The sequence below is a fragment of the Dermacentor albipictus genome, unplaced genomic scaffold (genome assembly GCF_038994185.2).
Source record: "Dermacentor albipictus isolate Rhodes 1998 colony unplaced genomic scaffold, USDA_Dalb.pri_finalv2 scaffold_103, whole genome shotgun sequence".
Lineage (NCBI taxonomy): Eukaryota > Metazoa > Arthropoda > Arachnida > Ixodida > Ixodidae > Dermacentor > Dermacentor albipictus.
The window spans coordinates 135,429-156,253 of NW_027225657.1; the positions used below are offsets into that span (position 1 = coordinate 135,429).

At 45.9% G+C, this 20,825-nt stretch overlaps 1 protein-coding gene across 1 annotated transcript in view; it reads left to right on the plus strand.

The window, feature by feature from the left end:
* The first annotated feature begins 4,341 nt into the window (after nt 1–4,341).
* LOC139046651 (monocarboxylate transporter 12-like) overlaps nt 4,342–20,825 on the plus strand; it is an 82,382-nt gene continuing 65,898 nt past the window's right edge. Inside the window, exon 1 of the mRNA XM_070530384.1 lies at nt 4,342–4,360. The gene's annotated coding sequence lies outside the window, so the exon portion shown is untranslated. The remainder of the gene's footprint in view (nt 4,361–20,825) is intronic.

Here is a 20,825-nt window from a genome sequence, read left to right on the forward strand (position 1 = left end):
ATCCTGAGATTCCCGCCACTGCTATATTGCTGTCTCCTGCTGTGTCGGTCGGGGTATTTTGGCGGATGTTGCCACATATATATATATATATATATATATATATATATATATATATATATATATATATATATATATTCTATTCTACCACTATCCTGCCTAATAAAAAGGGAAAGCTACAACCACCTGTCGATGCTGAAGCATGCGAGGTACACATGGTTGTTCAACGATTCGATATTCAATGTTCATTGTAAGTTGGCATACTGTCTCTTTTTCATGGTAATTATTCAGCGAGTTTATTTCTTAGTCTTATCGGATTTCATGCACAATCACGATGGTGCACAATGGGGATCTTCTCGGTCATGCTGCACCGTAGGTGGCGCTCGTTGCCTTCTTCAGTCTCGGCAGCCGCGCATCTGCTTTGCACGAATCTCTTCCGCTATTTCCCCCATTTCCGCCAACACTGCTCGACGTGCTGCGGCTTCTGATGGGCACGATACGAATGATGCATTTGGCGAGATGGACGTCGCGAGCTTCGATTGTCTTGTTGGTGTGGCTTACGCGTGCTTAACGTGTGTCGGCAATCGCATTAAGCAATTTTAGTACTGTGCCATGACGATGCGTAGGGAGCGCGCAAGTGCTCTGCGGAACGTGACAGCATGTCACTAAAGGGCTTTTGGTACATGGAAAGTAGATGTGGAAATGTACGCAAACTTGTTGCGCCATCTTTAGAACAAAAATAAAATGCATTGTTGTCTACGGTTAAGCCAAGCCAATCCAAACGTGCTAGCTCGATTTCTAGCCAGATTACGACACAGTAGCCGCCATTTCGCAAAAGTAGTGTCACACATGTTAATTCGAGTGCGAGGCAACGTACGTACGTGCGCAAGAATGGGATGCGTGCGCACGTGGTGGCCACATATGGATCACGTACCGTTCGTATTGAGTTCTACGCATGAAAACTATGCAGAACGTAGCCCCCTTACATACGCAGCGTACGCAGTACTAAAGCTGTCTATTAGCCTCGTCGCGCTTTCCATTTCCTCTATTCAGGGTCAACAGCTGCCTTCCGACACGGCGGCTTGCTGCTGTTACGAATCCTTCAGGGATATCTTTAGAGAGCGTCTTCCCGTTTTTTCCTGAGTATCGTGCGCATGAGGGAGTTGCAAGAGGGTCATCTGGGAACTTTTGCTATGCACTTGCATGAGACGTGAGAGCTTTTTGCTGGGGGGCTTTGCTTGTAATGGTGCGTTCACCTAGGTACTACGGAGGACGGCGCGCTTTGCTCAATGCCTCCTTGTAAGCACTACGTAAACTTCCGTCTAAGCGAATAATAACAGCCGATACACAGTCCCTAATGGCGAAACGGCAGTTGCTTGTCGTGAGTGGGTAGTCCGTGTAACTGTGGAGCATGTAGCATTAGGTTTACCGCTTCGTAGTACGTGTCCGGCGCTTTCTCAATGGCACAGTCGTCGGCGACGGGAGGAGTATGTGACACGTGGGCATGTTCTGCGTATGCGCCGCCCAGTCATGAGCGAGAACGTTGTTATAATGTGCGAATGGTTGTATCTTAGGAAAGGCGGACTCCGGGAAGCAGGAAGTCCCCAGATGTTCCTTTCGCAACTCATGCCTATGCGCAACGCTCCAGCAAATACGACAAAGGTCACCAATTTATAGCCTGACGTTCTCGGTGTCCCAGGCAGCGGCTGGCGACACTAGGGGCAGAATATAATTAGCTGCGCCGTTCGGACACAATTCCCGCTCCCACGCCGGTGGTCGTTGTCCGAGAATTCTAGAAACCAGGAACAAAGCAGTGGTTCACCCACTTCGTGGAAGACGTTGGCTTCGGTTGCTTCAACAGTGGGATTCGACCAACTACCGCACACTGGTCATGCTTCGATTTAACCTTGGCCAAAAATATTTCTGAAATTAGAATGGAAGACAGATGTGTATTACAGCTATCGCAAAGCAGATGTAGCCGTAATTTTACAGTAATATCTAAATGATTGTTTTGTAAACTGCACTGAAACGTGTGTTTGGGTCAATATAGCACGTTCAGAAGCAATGTGCGTAATAGTTGTACATCATGGTATCAGCATTTGACAATCTGCCCCACATTACGTGCAACATATGTAGAATTGCGCTGACGAACCACCTTGAAGGAACGGATTGGCGGAAATTTTTCAATCGCTTCTACATGTATACGTGTTGGATGCTGTGGGATTTTACACGTCAAGTAAATGTAATCAATGGAGGCCATCTTAATCACAACAATATGGTATTTTGAAAACAGGTAGTCAGAATAACAGCAGCAGAAACAAACAAAAAGAAATTGAAAGCTTGTTTGGAATAAAGGCTGATAAGCTGGTTGCCCAGCATGAAGAGACAACCTATGGCGTCGATGATTCAGACGCTGAGGAGGCCTGAATGGTCGGCTAAACAAAGAATGTCACTGGCCAGGCATTTTGGAAGCCACGACACGACACTGCCACCTTTTCACAGCCGTACGGATGGTGAAATGCTTTTGATACACTGTTGGTATGACAAAATGATCTGTTTGAGAAATTCAATGTTAAGGTCGTCCATGACATGTCTGTTAGCTCTTAAAATTTGAGCTCCAAAGTAGTATGTTGTGTGTCACCAACAGTATGCAACAGGCTAACAACACCGGAGTTAATATAGTTCGGCGATGGCGGCCGCATTTACATGGGGCTGAAATGAGAAAACACCTATGTACTTAGATTTAGGTGCTCGGTAAAGAACCCCTAGTGGTACATATTATTCCAGAGTCCTCCACTACGGCGTGCATCATAATCAACTCTTCGTTTTGGCGCGTAAAACGGTATAATTTAGCTTTTACTTAACCTAATGGAGTCACTAGCGAATCAATTGTTGTGATGACTGAGGACCTGTGTTAAAATAGTGAATAGTGTTAGAGATCTTTTCTTAATCTCCTTTCTAAAACTGGACTCGCATGTGTACAATATCTTGAAACAATATATTTGTCATTTCCTGAAATGGCCTTGAAATGGTTTCAAAAATTTAGACTAGTAAATATAATCTGTCCCTTTAAAAGCATCCCTTACCGAGATACATTGGCAATATGATCTCTCCACCTAGGATGGTAAAAACTCTCATAAGGCAAAATGCTACTCACTGAAAGATGCTGAAAGAGTTCAACGGGTAGCCTCATCGGCGAAGTCGTCATCGTCATCATCGTCGTCGTCATCATAATCATCCGCCTATTTTAGGTTCACTGCAGGACGGAGGCCAATCCCTGCGATCTCCAATTGCCCCTTTCCTGCGCCAACTCATTCCAACATGCACCTGCGAATTTCCTGATTTCATCACCCCACTAAGTTTTCCGCCATCCTCTACTTGATGAAATATATATTAGCAATGCTGGTATGCCACCAACTCTAAAAATGCATTTGGGGTGCACACTTTCAAGTACTCTCAAAGCTAGCCGACAATGTTTTCGTCTGAGAGTTGTGGCGTCAACAAGCGTGATGATATTCCATCATCGATACATGAGGTGCATGTTCAGTCTCCTGGCACTTGGTTTCCGGCTCCCAGAACTGCACTAGGATCTTTTCGGAATACTCTGTGCTCTGCACCTCTATATATAGAAATAGAAAGAACTGAAGGAATAAATGTTACACGGTGCTTCCAAAAAGATAACGAATGTAGCTGCTTAGGCTGTCCAGACTTCAGCTGCTGTAAAATTGCATGACAACTATTTTAACATAGTCGACATTATTATGCACCTTTTCCTATGTACGCATTGTCTGCTCAAAACATTGCTCAAGTGATTTTAATGAAATCACTATGGAATTGCAAGGGTGAAAGTCGCGGAGCGATCAAACGTACACCGTGAATTATCATCGCATTTAGCGTACGATCGTAAAAGTACGCTAAATGCGATGTTCATCCGAAGGCACTAAACACACTCACTTCCTCCTTTTCCATTATATAAAAAAAGAGATGCACAAAAGCAAGGCTGCTAAGAGAGCGTACCTCGTTTGCCGCCGCTTGTGACATCGTTTATTGGAGCTCGCGAGACGCCCCGACAGGAGCAGCACAGAGAGGCGCAGCTTCCCATTGCAGTGGCAGCATATCACTCGCAGAAGGATCACTTTACTCGCGCCGGACGTCACACGACGTGATTAGTGGCTCAGGAAAGGGAATTTACTGCGCAGTGCAAGTGCGCGTCATCGCCGGGCGGCAGCTCACGCATGCGGAACGCCGCCCTGGTTAAAGGCATCCACGAAATGATGACGTCATCGTGGAACAATTAGCGGAAAGAGCGAGGTGAGTGTGGATGGCTCGTTGAAAAATTTGGACAGAAAAGTTCCGTGATTGGGTGAGTAATGTGCCTAATAGGGCGTTTCGTGCCGTGCGCTTCTTCGCTCCTTATGCAAGGGAGAACTTCCGTTTTTATTGCAATAGCAATTGTATGGCCGCTAAAGGTGCATTCACGGCACTACTGCCGCCATCATGCTATCCCGCTATTGACGGCGAACGCGCGGCCGGCGAGCGGTGGATGTACTCGGGAGACACGGAGAGCGTTTGGCTGTGAAAAATAGTCGCAGCTTCGTCCGAAAGACGAAGCGTCGATTGCGATAGCAAATTAATCGCCAGCCATACGAAGTGAGGATAGTAGCTTTGGCGGCCGCATACACTTGGAAATATTCCCTTAATAACTGAATTAACAAGTATGGCGTCAGCGCGTTCAGGGAAAAATCAACATATCAGCACCCTCTATGACCGCGGACACTCGCTGTCAGAACGATGGCGTGAACAAGTGCGGTAGCAGCAGCAGCGAGCGGAGTGACCTTTGTGCCGTCTATCGCTTGAACGCAAGAGCGACTAGAACACAGCACACACAAAGGTATGAACCGTCTGCAGATTCCTCTGAAGATACGGCGCATGTGACCGCGCGCGGTTCTGTTGGCGAAGTCGAAGCTGCCCTCCCCCCGCCCTCCCTCCTGCGCTGTCTCCCCGCTTCGCTCCGTATATGGTATGGTATAGTAACGCAAAACTTTAATTAAGTCCTGCAGATCATGAGTCTTCACGAAGCGGGCCGCTCCCACGTGGGAAACGGAAGGCCGAGCCTCTCAGCCGCATCGCGGGCCTGCTGAATTGGTCACAGTTGGTCAGAGTCAGAGTTGGTCAGCCACAGGGCTGCGGAGAACCGCCTCCCATCTGGCCGAGCTGTTATCGATGATAGAGTGGGACCGTGCACACCCCCAGAGCATGTGGTCTAACGTGGCTGTTTCTTCACAATCATGGCAGGTAGCACTGGTGTAAGTATCCGGATATACTTTATGTAAGAGCGACGGATTTCGATACGTATTCGTTTGTAGTAGACGGAGCGTTAATGCTTGAGCTCTATTGAGCTGCGGATGAGGAACAAAGTAGGTTCTACGGCTGAGATAGTAGTGTTTAGTAATCTCGTTGCAGGTGGAGGGCGTGTCTCTGTTCTCTGGGGAGTCTGCTTCCGATTGGTCGAGGGTAGCGCGGTGGGAAAGTTCACGCGCAGCCCCGTGAGCCGACTCGTTGAAGTTGAGAGGAGCACGCTTTGTCTGACCCTGATGTGCGGGAAACCAATAAATGAAGTGGTGCGTGATTGCCTTGCCACCAAGAAGACTGCGGGCCTGGCTCCATATATGGCGAACAAGATTGAGCCTCGATTGCCAGTTCCCCTTGCGCCCTGTAGCGAAATACATATTTGCTGCCGGAGCACAACGCCGGCCTCCCTCCGTGCGTCACATCCCGCCACGGCCATTCGCGCGACGGAAGATGGCGCGTTTGCTATCCGTTTTTTCTTTCGCGCACCAGATAGAGCCGCGATCGTCTGCTTCCCTCATTTTCTTTCAGTCGGACATACAGCATACGACGCGCTGGGACGGTGTTATCGCCCTTAGACTTTATGCGGAGCATCACGGCGTGGCTAAAATGCGCCTGGAGCGTGTATACAATACCTGTCGCAATAAAACGACGATGGGAAGTGAAAGCGGCGTCACGCTGCGCTCAACAGGCTCGGTGAAGGAGCCAAGGGAGCGCTCTGCGCTCCACTGCTGTTGCGAGCGTTGGGAACACACACCCTATAAGCACACCAGCGTCCCTCCTGAGCTGCTAGCTCCATGTGCTGGTCTGAGTGGAACGACCAGTACCTGCCAAGATAACGGTATTTATTGAGGCGAAAGCCTTAAGTGGCTCATACCTCCGATGGCTCATACCCCCGTAAGACAGCTGACATAAGGAAGTAAAATATGGATAGAATTGAACATGCTCTCACGAACGAAAGAAGACTAAAGGCAGTGAAGAATTAACTAGGAATCGGCAAGAATCACATGTATGCGTTAAGAGACAAAGCCAGCAATATCATTACTAATATGGATGAGATAGTTCAGGTGGCTGAGGAGTTCTATAGAAATTTATAGGGTACCACTGGCACCCACGACGATAACGGAACAGAGAATAGTCTAGAGGAATTCGAAATATAACAGGTAACACCGGAAGAAGTAAAGAAAGCCTTGGGAGCTATGCAAAGGGGGCAGGCAGCTGGGGAGGATCAGGTAACAGCAGATTTGTTGAAGGATGGTGGGCAGGTTGTTCTAGAGAAACTGGCCACCCTGTATAAGCAATGCCTCACGACCTCGTGCGTACAGGAATCTTGGAAGAACGCTGACGTAATCCTCATCGATAAGAAAGGGGACGCCAAAGACTTAAACAATTATAGGCCGATCAGCTTACCTTCATTTGCCTACAAACTATTCACTAAGGTAATCGCAAATAGAATCAGGGACATCTTAGACTTCTGTCCAGCAAAGGACCAGGCAGGATTCCGTAAGGGCTACTCAACAATAGACTATATTCACACTATCTATCAGGTTATAGAGAAATGTGCGGAATATAACCAACCATTATTAATAGCTTTCATTGATTACGAGAAAGCGTTTGATTCTGTCGAAACCTAAGCAGTCATGGAGGCATTGCGGAATCAGGGTGTAGACGAGCCGTATTTAAAAATACTGAAAGATATTTATAGCGGCTCCACAGCAGCCATAGTCTTCCGTTGAAAAAGCAACAAAATCCCAATAAAGAAAGGCGTCAGGCATAGAGATACGATCTCTCCAATGCTATTCACAGCGTGCTTACAGGAGGTATTCAGAGACCTCGATTGGGAAGACTTGGCGATAAAAGTTAATGGAGAATACCTTAGTAACTTGCGATTCGCTGATGATATTGCCTTGCTTAGTAACTCATGGGGCCAATTGCAATGCATGCTCACTGACCTGGAGAGGCAAAGCAGAAGAATGGGTCAAAAAAAATAATGTACAGAAAACTAAAGCAATGTTTAACAGTCTCGGACGAGAGCAGCAATTTAGAATAGGTAGCGAGGCACTGGAAATGGTAAGGGAATACATCTACTTAGGGCAGGTAGTGACGGCGGATCCGGATCATGAGATGGAAATAATCAGAAGAATAAGAATGGGCTGGAGTGCATTTGGCAGGCTTTCTCAGATCATGAACAGTAGGCTGGCATTATCCCTCCAGAGAAAAGTGTATAATAGCTGTGTCTTACTAGTACTCACGTACAGGGCAGAAACCTGGAGGCTTACGAAAAGGCTTCTGCTTAAACTGAGAACGACGCAGCGAGCTATGGAAAGAAGAATGATGGGTATAACGTTAAGGGATAAGAAAAGAGCAGATTGGGTGAAGGAACAAACGCGAGTTAATGACGTCTTAGTCGAAATCAAGAAAAAAAATGAGCTTAGGCAGGACATGTAATGAGTAGGGAAGATAACCGATGGTCATTAAGGGTTACGGACTGGATTCATGGGGAAGGGAAGCGTAGCAGGGGGCGGCAGAAAGTTAGGTGGGCGGATGTGATTAAGAAGTTTGCACGGACGACATGTCCACAATTACGACATGACCGCGATTGTTGGAGAAGTACGGGAGAGGCCTTTGCCCTGCAGTGGGCGTAACCAGGCTGATATGGGCGTGACCAGGCCTATAGAAAACGACTGAAGCTAAACAGGATTTCTGGTTGGCACTTTTGGATTACAGGACTTCTTCCTTGTAGTGTGGCCGGTCACCAGCAGAGATCCTCCAAGGCCGCCACCTACGAACACTGCTGCCTGCTTTCAAATGTGGTCTAGCCCACCAAGTTGTCAGGCACCATCAGCTTCAAACTTCCGCGCAGGCACTAGCACCACTCCACGAAGACGATGTCATGCGAATCCAGACCGCCACGTGGGCCACGAAAGCACAGGTTCTGAAACCGTGGACGTACCCCATGTCGTACTATGTCATCACGCCGGAGGGGCGGTCCTTTGGGCACAATCGCAAACACTTACTGCCGACTGGAGAGGCGACGAAGGAGAGGAAAGACAGGGAGGTTAGCCAGTGTAAGTACCGGCTGGCTACCCTGTGCTGGGGAAGGGGTAAAGGGATAAAAATGAGAAAGAAGAGGAAAAATTGGAAAAAAGAAAATGCACACAGTAACGCGAAACTACGCGCTGCAACGTTCAAAGGCGGTCGCACAATTCGCATGTCCTTGAAAACTTCAACAAAGCCCTTAAGGCCTTGAGTGCCGAAGCCCGTCTGGGCCAATGTCCTAGAGCGTTTTCCTCTGTAAAGCGGCGATTGCCCAGGGAGACCTTCGAACGTGACTTCATTCCCAATGGCAGCGACGCGGAACCCGAGTGCTCGACATCTGCTCACGGCACCGACGACGCAGCGCCCAGTAATAGTGTTACGACAGCCGCGGACATGTTCCACAAGTTGGCTGGCTGCCAACGCCAGCCAGTGTTACGGCAACTAGGGACAGATCGCCACCTGCACTAGCACCGAGGAGGTCCCTGAGGCAACCAAGACTACCTCCACGACTTCAGTATGATCAGAACATCGAACAGATTTCCTAAACACGCTGTGTCAATATTTATATGCTTTAATTCGTTACAAATGTGTAACTTCGGAATCATCGCTATACCACATATGCAAATAATTGCGCTGTTTTTTTTTTATTTTCTTGTAATGAAAGAGGATATATCGTATCACGTCTGACACGTGTGCTAAGCATGATAAGCTGAGGGGGCTAGTCCCACTTCTCTGTATATCGTCGCATGACCATATGAGGGGCGTTGCCCAATTTTACTGTATAAAATAACTGCTCAATAAATCCCGGGCACTCGTGCTCTGGCAACCGTAAGCATGGGGCCATGCTGATGCACCGCTGGCTTCTGTGTCCATCGTCCACGCCTCATTGGATGAAGCTTGTTTTCGCAGCGATTACTGGACAGCACTTCCTCCCATTGCTCCACACTTGGGTGTGATATGATTGGGACTACGTCAGTTTGTTGACATGTCCGTGTTATGCGGTATATTTAGGGTTTCGCATTGCACCGTGGACATTTGTCGTCCTGTTCCAACAGTGGGTCCGCAGACCAAGTAGCCACTGCGCCCTGACAATTAAGGAGCAAGAGGTTAGCCTAGTTGTGCGACACTTTTAGTTTACGCACGAGCAGCAAATGCAACAAAGTGAACAGCTGCGGAGGGTTTTGATGTAAGCGGTCCGCATTTCTACAGAATTCTGTTGAATGTTGAGACAGGGCTAGTTTTGTCGACAATCGAGAAGGAACAGCTGTCGACTACTACATTGAAAATGGACGGGTCTTGCAGCTTGCCGGCCTGAACATATCTGAACCATTTAGAGTTGCGCTAATAATTCATGGGATGACGAAGAATTCTCAGTGCGAAGTTCTTCCTGGACGAAACGCGACAGTAGAACAACTATTGCATTCTCTGAGGAATTTCTCCGCTGGTGTGTTACCAGCCCATAACCAACCAGGTAACACCAGCGGCCGATCATCCGTACGTCAGAAGCTTAACGTGTGATCAGAGGTGCTCTTGCTGCAAAGCTTCTTGTGGCCGCGCCAGAGTGCAAGAATCAGAATTCAAGGTGAATCACGAGCAGAAAGACAGGCAATATCGGGCCGCTGTATGCTACCGGGCATCGCCGAAAGAAATAGTTCATTTGGCAAGGTGAGCAGAAAATTTGTTCTTTTTCTGAATGACTGTCAACGGAAGGCCAACCGAAGTCAAAGATGACACCGGGGCTTCGGTGAGCATTGTCAACCCCGAACTGATTTCTCCGGAAGCGACATTGACTGGCAAGGTTGTTAACGTGCGGCGCTACGACGGAAGCTCTTAAATGATTGACAGATGGGTGAGAGCATCCGTGAAATACCAAGGAAGCAAGATAGATGTCGAGGCACTCGTACAGGATGCCGCATACTGTTGTTCTCTTGTCTCGTCTTGACATGAAAAGGATGCGAATGAATATATTGTGTCTCAATGATGTAGAGGTGGAGCACTTGGTCGAAACAATGTGTACAGTGCTCGAGTGAAAGCGAATCTGGTAACTGCAAGTGAAGAAGCGCCAAACCAGTATTCAGAACTCATATGCGTCGAACAGTATCCAACAGCAACCAACGTTCCAAAGTGCCTTTCAAGCTCATTGACACTATTGATGTCCGGAAGAACCCATACGGCAAGTCCTACGAAAATAATAATTCGCTGAAGCAACAATTACTGGTTTGATCGACGCTGGGATTATTCAGCCTTCTACATCTTCATTCATGTTCCAACTATTATAGTGCACAAAGACGACGGTAAATGTAAAATGTCTACCGACTACAGACTCGTAAACCGTCATACTCATTTATTTCCCTACCCAATGACATGAATACATCATATAATCGACGAAACAGGTTGCTGTTTCTTCTTTTCCCAAATCAATCTTTGCAAGGGATACTGGCAAGTTGCGCTCTCGGAAGCGTTCCTACACTTCAGAGCTTTTGTAAGGCCTTTTTATGTCTTCGAATATAACTAAAACATTCAGTCTCTCTTGCGTCGGAGGGATCGACCGGAGCATGAGTTAGAACTTTTGTCGCAATACGTGAATGACAGCTGGCCTTAATGATTATGTCGCTGGGTAGATTCTCAAATGGACGAGCCGTCTTGAAATTACTGTCATGTCACGTTCCGCCACCACGTGAAAATTTTCACATATTCGCGCACACGTTTCCAAAGACTTATCGTGTCGAGAGTAGACGAAAGCTTTGTGGATAAGATCTTAAAGGGACACTAAAGAGAAAGATTTCTTCTGCATCAGTAAATTACCTTTCTGCAAGATCAAACACACCAGTCTTACCACGATAAGACTCTTGGTAAGCCAGAAAAAGCACAAGAGCGAAAGACGGGTGGCGACGCGTTCTTCAAGTTCCCGCACCTGGTCGCTGTGACGTCATGGATTTTGATGGCACCTTCTAGGGCCTACCTAATTATATAGCAGTACAGACTTACTGCATTGTGTCCTAAAGAAACCGAATATTAAACATGGCAAGTTTCGAGAACCTTTACTCAGGCAACGTGGCCCAAATGTGAAAGCATACTTTGGAATCCCTAGCGTCATACTGACGTGCCGACGGTGGGCTTTCGGCGCGAAATTCAAATACTCATACTTAGACCTTGATTTTCTCATCTTATATTCGAACTATTATTTTGAAATGACTGCCTGCAGGGTTCCCAAACAATGCTTTATTACCCTAAATCGATTTATTGTTCCGCTTTAGTGTCACCTTAAGCACTGTGGAAATCAGTCGACGTAACGCAGTCAGTACGACGACGATGTTGAATTCATGGTGCAGGTAAAATTGTAAGCACGAATGTATGTGCTAAGAAGTACCAAACGTAAATGCAACCCGATGTTTAATGCGCTCATACAGTTTGTAAATACTTGATCAATGGCACATCCTAGTCGAGACGTTCGTAAATGTGCTTCTATAAATGGTAGGTTTTCTACGTGCCAAAAACACTGTATATTTATAAGGCGGGCCGTAAAAAAGGACGCCGGATTCATTTCGGCCAACTGTAGCTTTTACCGTGCACCCAATGTACGGTACACCGGCGTTCTTTCATTTCGCCTCCATCGAACTGCGGCCGCCATGGCAGGGATTCTATTCCAAGCCCGCGGGCTTGGCATCGCTGCACAGAAGTCCTTATGTCACCCTTTCGGGAGGTAAATGTCCTTCGGGATCGTGCTGTACTATGAGGGCACTGTTCGTGACATATAGAGCTCCGTCACAATGCAAGTGCGTCTTCCATAAACTCCTCCCCGTAGAAAAAAAAATTATTGAGAAGGCATTGAATTATTATTGATCAATGTTGAGTTTTTCATTGAAGAATTGTGGAAATTTTGTTGGAGAATTGCTGGGCTGATTGTTGAGTGGTCTTGAATATTGGCCACTAAAATTTATTTGGAACACCATTGGGTACCTCAATGTTGAATAATTGTTAAATTACCATTGAAATTCCATTGCGCTTAGACGGCTCGTTGTGTTCATTTTGTTGAATGGTTGTTGGGTTACCATTGATAATGCATTGAACTGACGTTGGGGTCATTCTGTTGACCTGCTGAGTTATTGTTGTCACAGCACTGAAAAGTACGTTGTGGCACAGTTGAGATAGCATTGAGATTTCAGAAGTGGCCATTGAAATATGATTGACATTTCGTTGGGATAGTGGATTTTTATTCACATATTGAAATTGCTTTGCTATTCATACTTTCATGCCCCGGTGCCTGGTCATAACTTTCACAAACAAAAGCAAAGGAGAGACTGATCAAATTGAAGTACCTTTACACTAAAGATGCGTGCCGATGAAACGTTATTACAGTACATAAGGCACCACTACATCAAACCTAGCGACATAGGCTAGTACCTACAGCACTCTTAACAGAGTAAATACATCTGAAAATACCTATGCATATGAATTAAATCAAAACGATCATTGTGGTCTTCCCTTGCGACTTAAGTTTACGACTAGAAGGCAAAGCGACTCAAAAGGCAGAGCTTAAGCATACCATTTTAACAACCAATTTTGAACACATGAACACTTGAAGCTGCTTGCGTGTTAACACACACAAGACATCTGAATACGTTAGATTAAATAGTCTCGCACACTAACCCATCACAGGAACAGTTACGGCTGATTGTGAGAAGGCAAAATAACAGACTTGAAACAAACGACCTCATGTAAATATATACAAGGTTTAGCACACGTCTTCACCTCGATTAAAATTTAATGAAGTACCAAAGTAGACTTGTCTGAGCTTTTTGTCTTCGAGATGTATATATTTTCAGGTAGCCCGATTATCTTATAAAATAGCATCACTCAACTTCGCTATTAATTGATGAGACATCATTTAGAAAGTTGTCTGGCATGGTGAACACCTGAATCATGTTTTTCACAAGCCAGGTTTGCAAGAACCGTACACCATTTTTATATAATAAATTGAGGTACAGAAGAGTTTGTTTGTGGTATTTCCTCAATTTAGTGAGCTAATTTTCAGTTAATTTTTCTGGACTTGCACAAAGCTAATTAGAGCACTTATTGGGGCTTTTTCCACTACACCCAGCAACTAAGTGGTACCTCAGTCAATAAAGAGATAAGGCAAGGATAATACCTTGAACGATAAGAGAAAACGTAATTATTTACCACAGAAAATTGGTAGTAACACATGGCTAACACAATTCCAAAGAGCCAAATAGATGGTCACCTGCACTTGCAATATCAAGTGCCCCAGAAATCGTCATAAAGGATGGGAAAAGGTTTCGATGACTGGACAGCCAGTTTGGTGAGACAGTGAAAAACGCAAATAAATGCGTATACGAAAAACCAATGACCTCAATTGCGCAGGTAAAATATTAAAATGCTACCAGAATTTGATTGCATAAAATACATAGAAGTTGCAAAAAAATTGGGACAAAGCAGTAACAAAGACGGAGGGAGATACAGCACCCGTGTTGAAATGAAATTACAAGTGATATACGTGCATATTTAAGCTCAAGACAATTTTTTCTCCAGTATTTACAAGAAGAGCCCATGCACTGAAGGCATAAAAGAAGGTTCCTACGCCTGGAAAATGCAGCACAGTACAAAGCAGCGTCATGAGAACCGAAAACTAGAGCTTAGTATGTTTAAAACTTACGAATACTTGCATACCTACAGGCTTGTGACATGTCATGCCTTGAATGGACGGAATTCATAAATCTCACACAAATGAAGTTACCATCACTCTTATTGGCTTCCTCAGGGGACTCCTTGAAGTTGAACTAGAAAAATGTACATCAGTGTTAAAAACAGAAGATAAGACCCTATAGCGTTCTTCCTGAAATAAACAGCGCAAATATTTCTTGTATCAATTCTATGGACACTTCGCCAATTCGGTGTACATTTATATTTGACAACCACCAAAACAGATACGAGAAGGATGAATTAAGGTAGGAACACACATGAACGGTGACTCAACTAGAAGTTTATTCCTGAAGACAAAGATTTTAAACACATTGGCCAACTTCACAGAGAAAAAGCCATGGATGCGCAGCAGAAACAGCCCGGCAGATCAAAAAAGAACCGAAAGACATGTCCTGTAGAAGAAACATGTGCGTCAAAAATAAAAAAAAACATGAAAACTGAAAGGTTTGTCCTGCAAGTGATATTAACGTGAAATACTGCAGCAACTCTTTCCCACTAAGAGTCACAGAAATCTTGCTTATAAATTTTTCTTCGTGATCAATAAATAATTCGGCCATAAGTCCTCTTGTGTTCTGGTCTTCGTGATGAAACAACCGTTCTTTCTGCTCTATACCTCAACACCAGAGCAGTTCCAGAAGCAATATTTATTGATCACAAACGAAACAAATGCATAACCAAGTTATCTGTTGCCTTTAGTGGGAAAAAGTTGCAGTTCTCAAGAGTATTTCTCGTTGTGTAGTATCACTTATCGGACAAATCTTTCGCTTTTTCGAAAGATTTGTCCGGTAGTTCGTTTTTTACGCACGTTTATTTTACATGGCATGGCTTTTTCATATTTCTTTCTTGTCGCACGTGGCTGTTTCTGCCACGCATGCACGGCTTTTTACCTTTGTCAAGTTGACCAGTGCCTTTAATACCCTGTCTTCAAAAATAAACCTAGCTGAACTTGCGCTCGTGTGTGCTCCTACCTATTTCGTCGTCCGCCTCTGTTCGCGTTGCTGCTTCCAGTACGCACGTACCACTTGGTTAGGCTGGTAAACATTCTCGCAAGCAAAAGGAAATACCTCCCTCGAAAGGTAGCCCGTCCTTCACTACTAAAAGAGAGAGCAAATCGAAAGTAAGCCTTCGCAGCGTCCATGCGGCAGCTAGTACACCACATAGCAGCACAAAAAATAGTTAAAAATCCCACTTGATGGAGAGTGGCAACAGAAATGCGAGCTTGCTAGTGAATCAGCCACATATCAACGGGTGTCTCTTGCCCGATGCCAAGCTGCTCTTGACGTAGGACATTTTAGCATCTAGGCATTTGCTGCATGTGTAACCTGCGAGAATGGAATGTGGACAGAAAATGAGATTGCGCGGATTAAGAATCTGCCACACACTGCACATAACTATGCACGAAATAGAAGTACACACTATACTGGCAAGTAAGAATTTGCGACTCTCTACGAGTGCTCTCTAGAAAAGGAAGAAATGGGTCACTACTGTAAATGTTAGCTAAGACACGCACAGTGATGTTTCACAGCGGGGACAAATATTCCTGGCTCTCTCGCAGAACCAAAGAGCACGCGACAGTGCATAGCCAACACCAAGCAGATATCGAATCTTTGGGTAGAAGTACAGCAGCAGGAATGACCTAAAGATACGCCGAGAGCGATGCGAGCGTGAGCGTGCCTGTACGAGTGAGAACAAGCACTGCTGCTTTGAAGCTAGCCGCTCCGGCGTGTCTGCGATCATCCCACGCGATTTGTGTGCAGAACGTCGCGTACACGCTCTCGCGCGTTTTGCGCGGTAGCGTCTGCGCAGTGAGCTAGCTTCATGCACGCGTCATTCTTCACCGCGCAAACGGTGCTCGAGGCGACAACGCGCCGATTGGCGCTCCTTTCGTTTCTGCAAGCAACGTACATTCGGATCGGTCCAGCTCAAAGAAGCAGCAGAGAACCATGGCGTGTTTCAGTTATCGAGAATTAAAATTGTACAGTGCGCCTTCAACAGAAACGCGCCGCGCTAGATGAAGATGCTTACTGCGGTAGTTTTGGCAGTGATAGGCGATAAGGCGAGCCCGTAGGCGGCTGTGTTCTTTGCCGACGTCGTCACCACACCTCTGTTCATTTGCGCTGTGTATCTGAACAGTTACCGCGCGGAAGCTGCGACTTATCGGTTGGCCGTTCTCCACAAATCCCAAAGAGGCGAAATATATTTTGCGGCGCGCCGCACCATTAGGCGCAACGTAAATCGAGGCACGCTTAACCGCTACGTCACAAAAGGTGATCACACTAACCGTATGGTATACGGTGAGCCACTACTGATTAAAAGAAATCATTATGATGTCTTACGTCCGAAACCAACGCTCTGATTATGAGGCAGGTCCTAGTTGGGGACTCCGTATTAATTTTGACTGCCTGGAAATTTTTACGTGTATACAATGCACACTGCACGAGCGTTTTGGCATTCCGCACCTTTGGAATGCGGCCGCTCCAGGGATCGTATCCACGACCTCGAGCCCCAAATTGCCACGGCGGCCGCCATAGTTACGAAATGCGTAAGCGTGACGTGCAACACTGCCTTCCGGTACGAGTGTGATACAAACGTAGCACAGCTGCACACCTGCTGTCACAGCAGCTGCACTCCTGTCGCGGTTCTCCTAAGCTCGTAGTGTCTGCCTAAATACCTTGAAAGGCAGCGCGCCTCTATCGTATCGGAACGCGATCACAAGCGCTTAGACGACCCACGTGAGCCCCTATGAAAGATGGCGCGGCCACTGTACAAAATTATCACTGCTCAGAGAAGCTGATCCTTATGTTCCAATTGTGTTCTCTCATATAATTAAGGAAAGGTCATTAGGCAGGAACAAATGAAGCAATGCAATTTTACGCACGTGGGGCGCCGCTGTCTCTTCGCTTACTATTGTTTCGAACGAAGTGACAGCGGCAGCGAGCGTTAGTATCGCGCGCTTTCGCTCCGGGGCATACGGTTTGCTTGAAGAAAGTGAACGGTGTGCTTAACATCTCACACATGTCAATGTAAAAATAGGAAAAAAGGCTACGTGCCCAAGAAAACGAGATTACTTACCTATCTGCAGAAGCTCGGCTGCGACTCTTTCGAGGTGCCTTCTCTCCAACAGGCATCATGACCTCTGCCGCGCAACTCATCAAAACAGCCAGGCTCGGACATCAGTTGAAGACTAGTAGCTGAGTCAGCCAACGACTCCAACGGATAAACGTCCCACTTATGGTCGTTAAAGCATTTCACTAAAATGTGCGTCATGATGTCCGAAAAGAAAAAAAATACTTTCATCGAAAAGCACAAAAGGCGAACCACCACACAAGGTAACCAACTGAGCCCGTAACCCGTTCACAGCTTCACTATAGTATGGAGTTATAAAAACATTGCAAACACCAAATAACCGTCCGGAAAAACGACTAATTAATTAGTACTAATTTTTCATCCGCTAACCTTCATGAAGTTTCAAGAACAACCTAATTTGTAGCGTAAACAACAAATACTACGACCAAAATATGCGGCTACGAAACTAGTGGTAACTATGTGTACTATTGCAAAAGTGTGCTCAAAACGAAACTACAACGGTTGCAACCGCGTGCGCACACGCACACACCCGAACGCTGCCTTGACGTTGGTAGCGCCACCTAGAAATAAAAATTTCTACTAATTTTATTATTTTTACAAAAGTAATGATACTGCAATAGTTTATAGCACCTTTGCAGATGACGAGGTGACAAGTAAGGTGTGATAAGAGTCCGTTACCTGTATTTCTTTCATTTCCCTTTGGTGTTCTATCTAGCTGAACCTACGGGACCTGTCCTGCAGGCTTGGGAGAGGACGACAGTTCGGCGAGGCTCAAATAAATCGCATGATTCTTGCAAGGCGAGAGTCGGGAGCAGCCGCAGATACAGCGATTAGCTGCGATACTTTTGCGGCTGTTTCTGAATCAGAAGCTCTTTGAAGTCAAAGGTTAAAGCGGCTGCGCGCTGCGATCTCAAAGCGTGTTCGTTGTTTTATCTCTAGTACCACGGCCGTTGGATAAAAATAGCTATATTTACTTTCCGGACAGAGGGTGCGTCGCAGGAATTTCGAAGATCTCTGACGTGTATGTTTGCAGCATGTGCGCCGCTTGCATCCTACGGTCCCCACAGCACGTTGTATGCTCGAAGGTAGCGTCGTCGCGTGTCGGCGCCTGTCTTATCGCCGGCCGCGCTGCCGCCGTGTCTACTTTTGGGGAACTCCACATGTGCGTAGTCACCGTGTTTGCGAGTGAACTTCGCATTCTTCTGCTCGCGGAAACGTGCTCGTTTTGGATCGTACCAATTGCTATGTCATCTACTGTATGCTTAAACGACGATGGCATTTGTACACCGGCGAAGAAATAAGTCGTTATGAATTTGGGCGCTCATGAAGCTAGTCTAACGCTGCAGTTTTTAGAGAGAGAAAACGGCTACGAAAGTGAAGCGGTCCCGGAGATAGGCGCTTGAAAGCGCCAGCTTTAGCTACAGCACGAGGAAGTGGCACACTGCGCACGCGCCAAGCATTTCAGAACTTACTGGCTGTCGAACGAGAGGAGCATGCGCGGGTTCGTGGCCTAATGGTTAGAGCACCGGGCTCAACGGCCGACGTTCAAAGCCACCCATCAGTCACACATTATTTTCTTTTAATGAAAACGAGGCGAAAGAAGAACCTACCTGCCGCAAAGCGAAAGTAATGAGGTTGGAACGCTTCGCATTATATTTTTCGGATATCTTCATATGCGAGTCGTAATTATTGATACAGAACTCAACTGCAGCACAAAAAAACAACTACAAAAATCAACAGAAATTACCCAATAAATTGTTTATTGAGAACACTCAACGGTAATATTGTTGTGCAAGTGTTGAGTGAACTCAATTGCTTTTGAAAATTTGTTGAAGTCCGTTGCTTCAACAATTCCTTAACAATATATCAGTGGTTAATGAGCAGTCATTTTTGTACGGGCCGTGCTAACCTCATAGCTGTTCTTCGTGCTTTCCGTTGCAGAGCCTCAGTTATATGAGAGACGCCCTGCCACGTCTATTCGATGAAAAAATGACGGCGAACGGGAACAACAGGCGAAGAAGCTATGAGTACATACTACATATGGGCAGTGATTGCGATATAAATTTCTGGATTGGCCCATTCATGGGCCTTTGCACTGCCTGCAGAATTGGGCCGTGTTGCAATTACACTAAAATCCTTGTGAGGACGAACGTAAAGACTAAGACCGCAGATTGACCCTGTTCTAGCTACACCACCTACAAGATCAGCGCAGTTTACTCTACAAGATAGGCATACAACGCGTTCCACTCCGGAAGTTTGACAATCCAGGAGATATAGAAATTCCAGGAGAAAAAGTGCTTCACATTAAATGTCCCTCTCACTGCAGGCTTGTCCGCGACTGAACATTGGTACAATAGGTAAAGATACACAGTTTACTGCCCCTCGGCGGCTGCCTGTTCTGCCTCGCAGTCAGTGCCACTCGCATGTACTGATAAAGGCGCTTAAACTCAATAGATCCACGAGCGCTGTCGCAACTGCCCACTAGTAGTGACTTATTAGTGTGAATTACACCCCTCTATGTGTTTTCCAAGATGCAATAGAAACAAAACTTAGTATCACAAGAAAGGTGAAGCGGGGACAGCGATAGCAAAGTATTCTACAACTACACGAAGTAATGTTTATACTTTTACCGACCGTATGAACTGCAGTAAACCTTCACTTACTAATTACATTTCGAAGAGTGATGTCACGCAGAAAAGCAAACGCGAACAGATATCTATTGATGACCGATGACCGAGAACACTAGCTGCCACAGCGCATGCGCGATGAAGAGAACCGGCATCACGGACCGCACACTTCTTGCGGGCTTTCGCTCCAACGCATTTCCGAGACTTGCACTAACATGAACTCGAGCACTACGTGCGCGGGAAGGTAGGCCACATAAAGCGATCATCCATCGCGGCTCGCCTAAGCACTGAAGCGACTTAGGGGTACATCAAGCCTGAATCCACAGAGATAGTATACTAACCATGGAGGAAGACCTGGGTGAAAAAAGGGGCTACTACAAAGGCGCTGCCATGTTTCAGCCTGTCATTTTGGTAACAATAAAATATATTCAAAATAAAATCTAAACAGGAACATTTACACGTAGCACGTACCCATGGGCAATGTGTACAGTTCCGTAGCAGCACAGCGAAAGCAACGTGGATGGAGCTGCCGTGGTTGTGTTACTACGCCAAGTGGTTCCAGCGTTTTGCTGGCGGCTTCAGTTTCCGCTATGTTAGCGGAGTTAGTGAAGCTCTTCTCTTCTCGTGAACACATTACTTCGAAGTCCTCGCCGATTTGACACATAACCGTATGGTTTTTACTGACGCGTACGAATGCATTGCAATTATTTTCTGTGGTAATCAATAATATATATATAGAGCAGGAACGTAGGAAGTAGTCTTATTTGAGCAACATCTTTTTTTTTTCTCTTTTGGCACGTAAAACCTGAGAATTCAATTCAATTGAACCATCTTTTCGGTTTAAAAAACGCTAGAATGCACAGGAATGACGCATTTAGAAGTCATACGTAAATGAAACAAGCCATTTCATAGATTATATGCCATACAAAGTTGGCGCTCTTTATTGTCCATTCTCGGGGAATTAATAAATGTACACATTTATAGAGGGAAGGGAGGGCCGAAGGC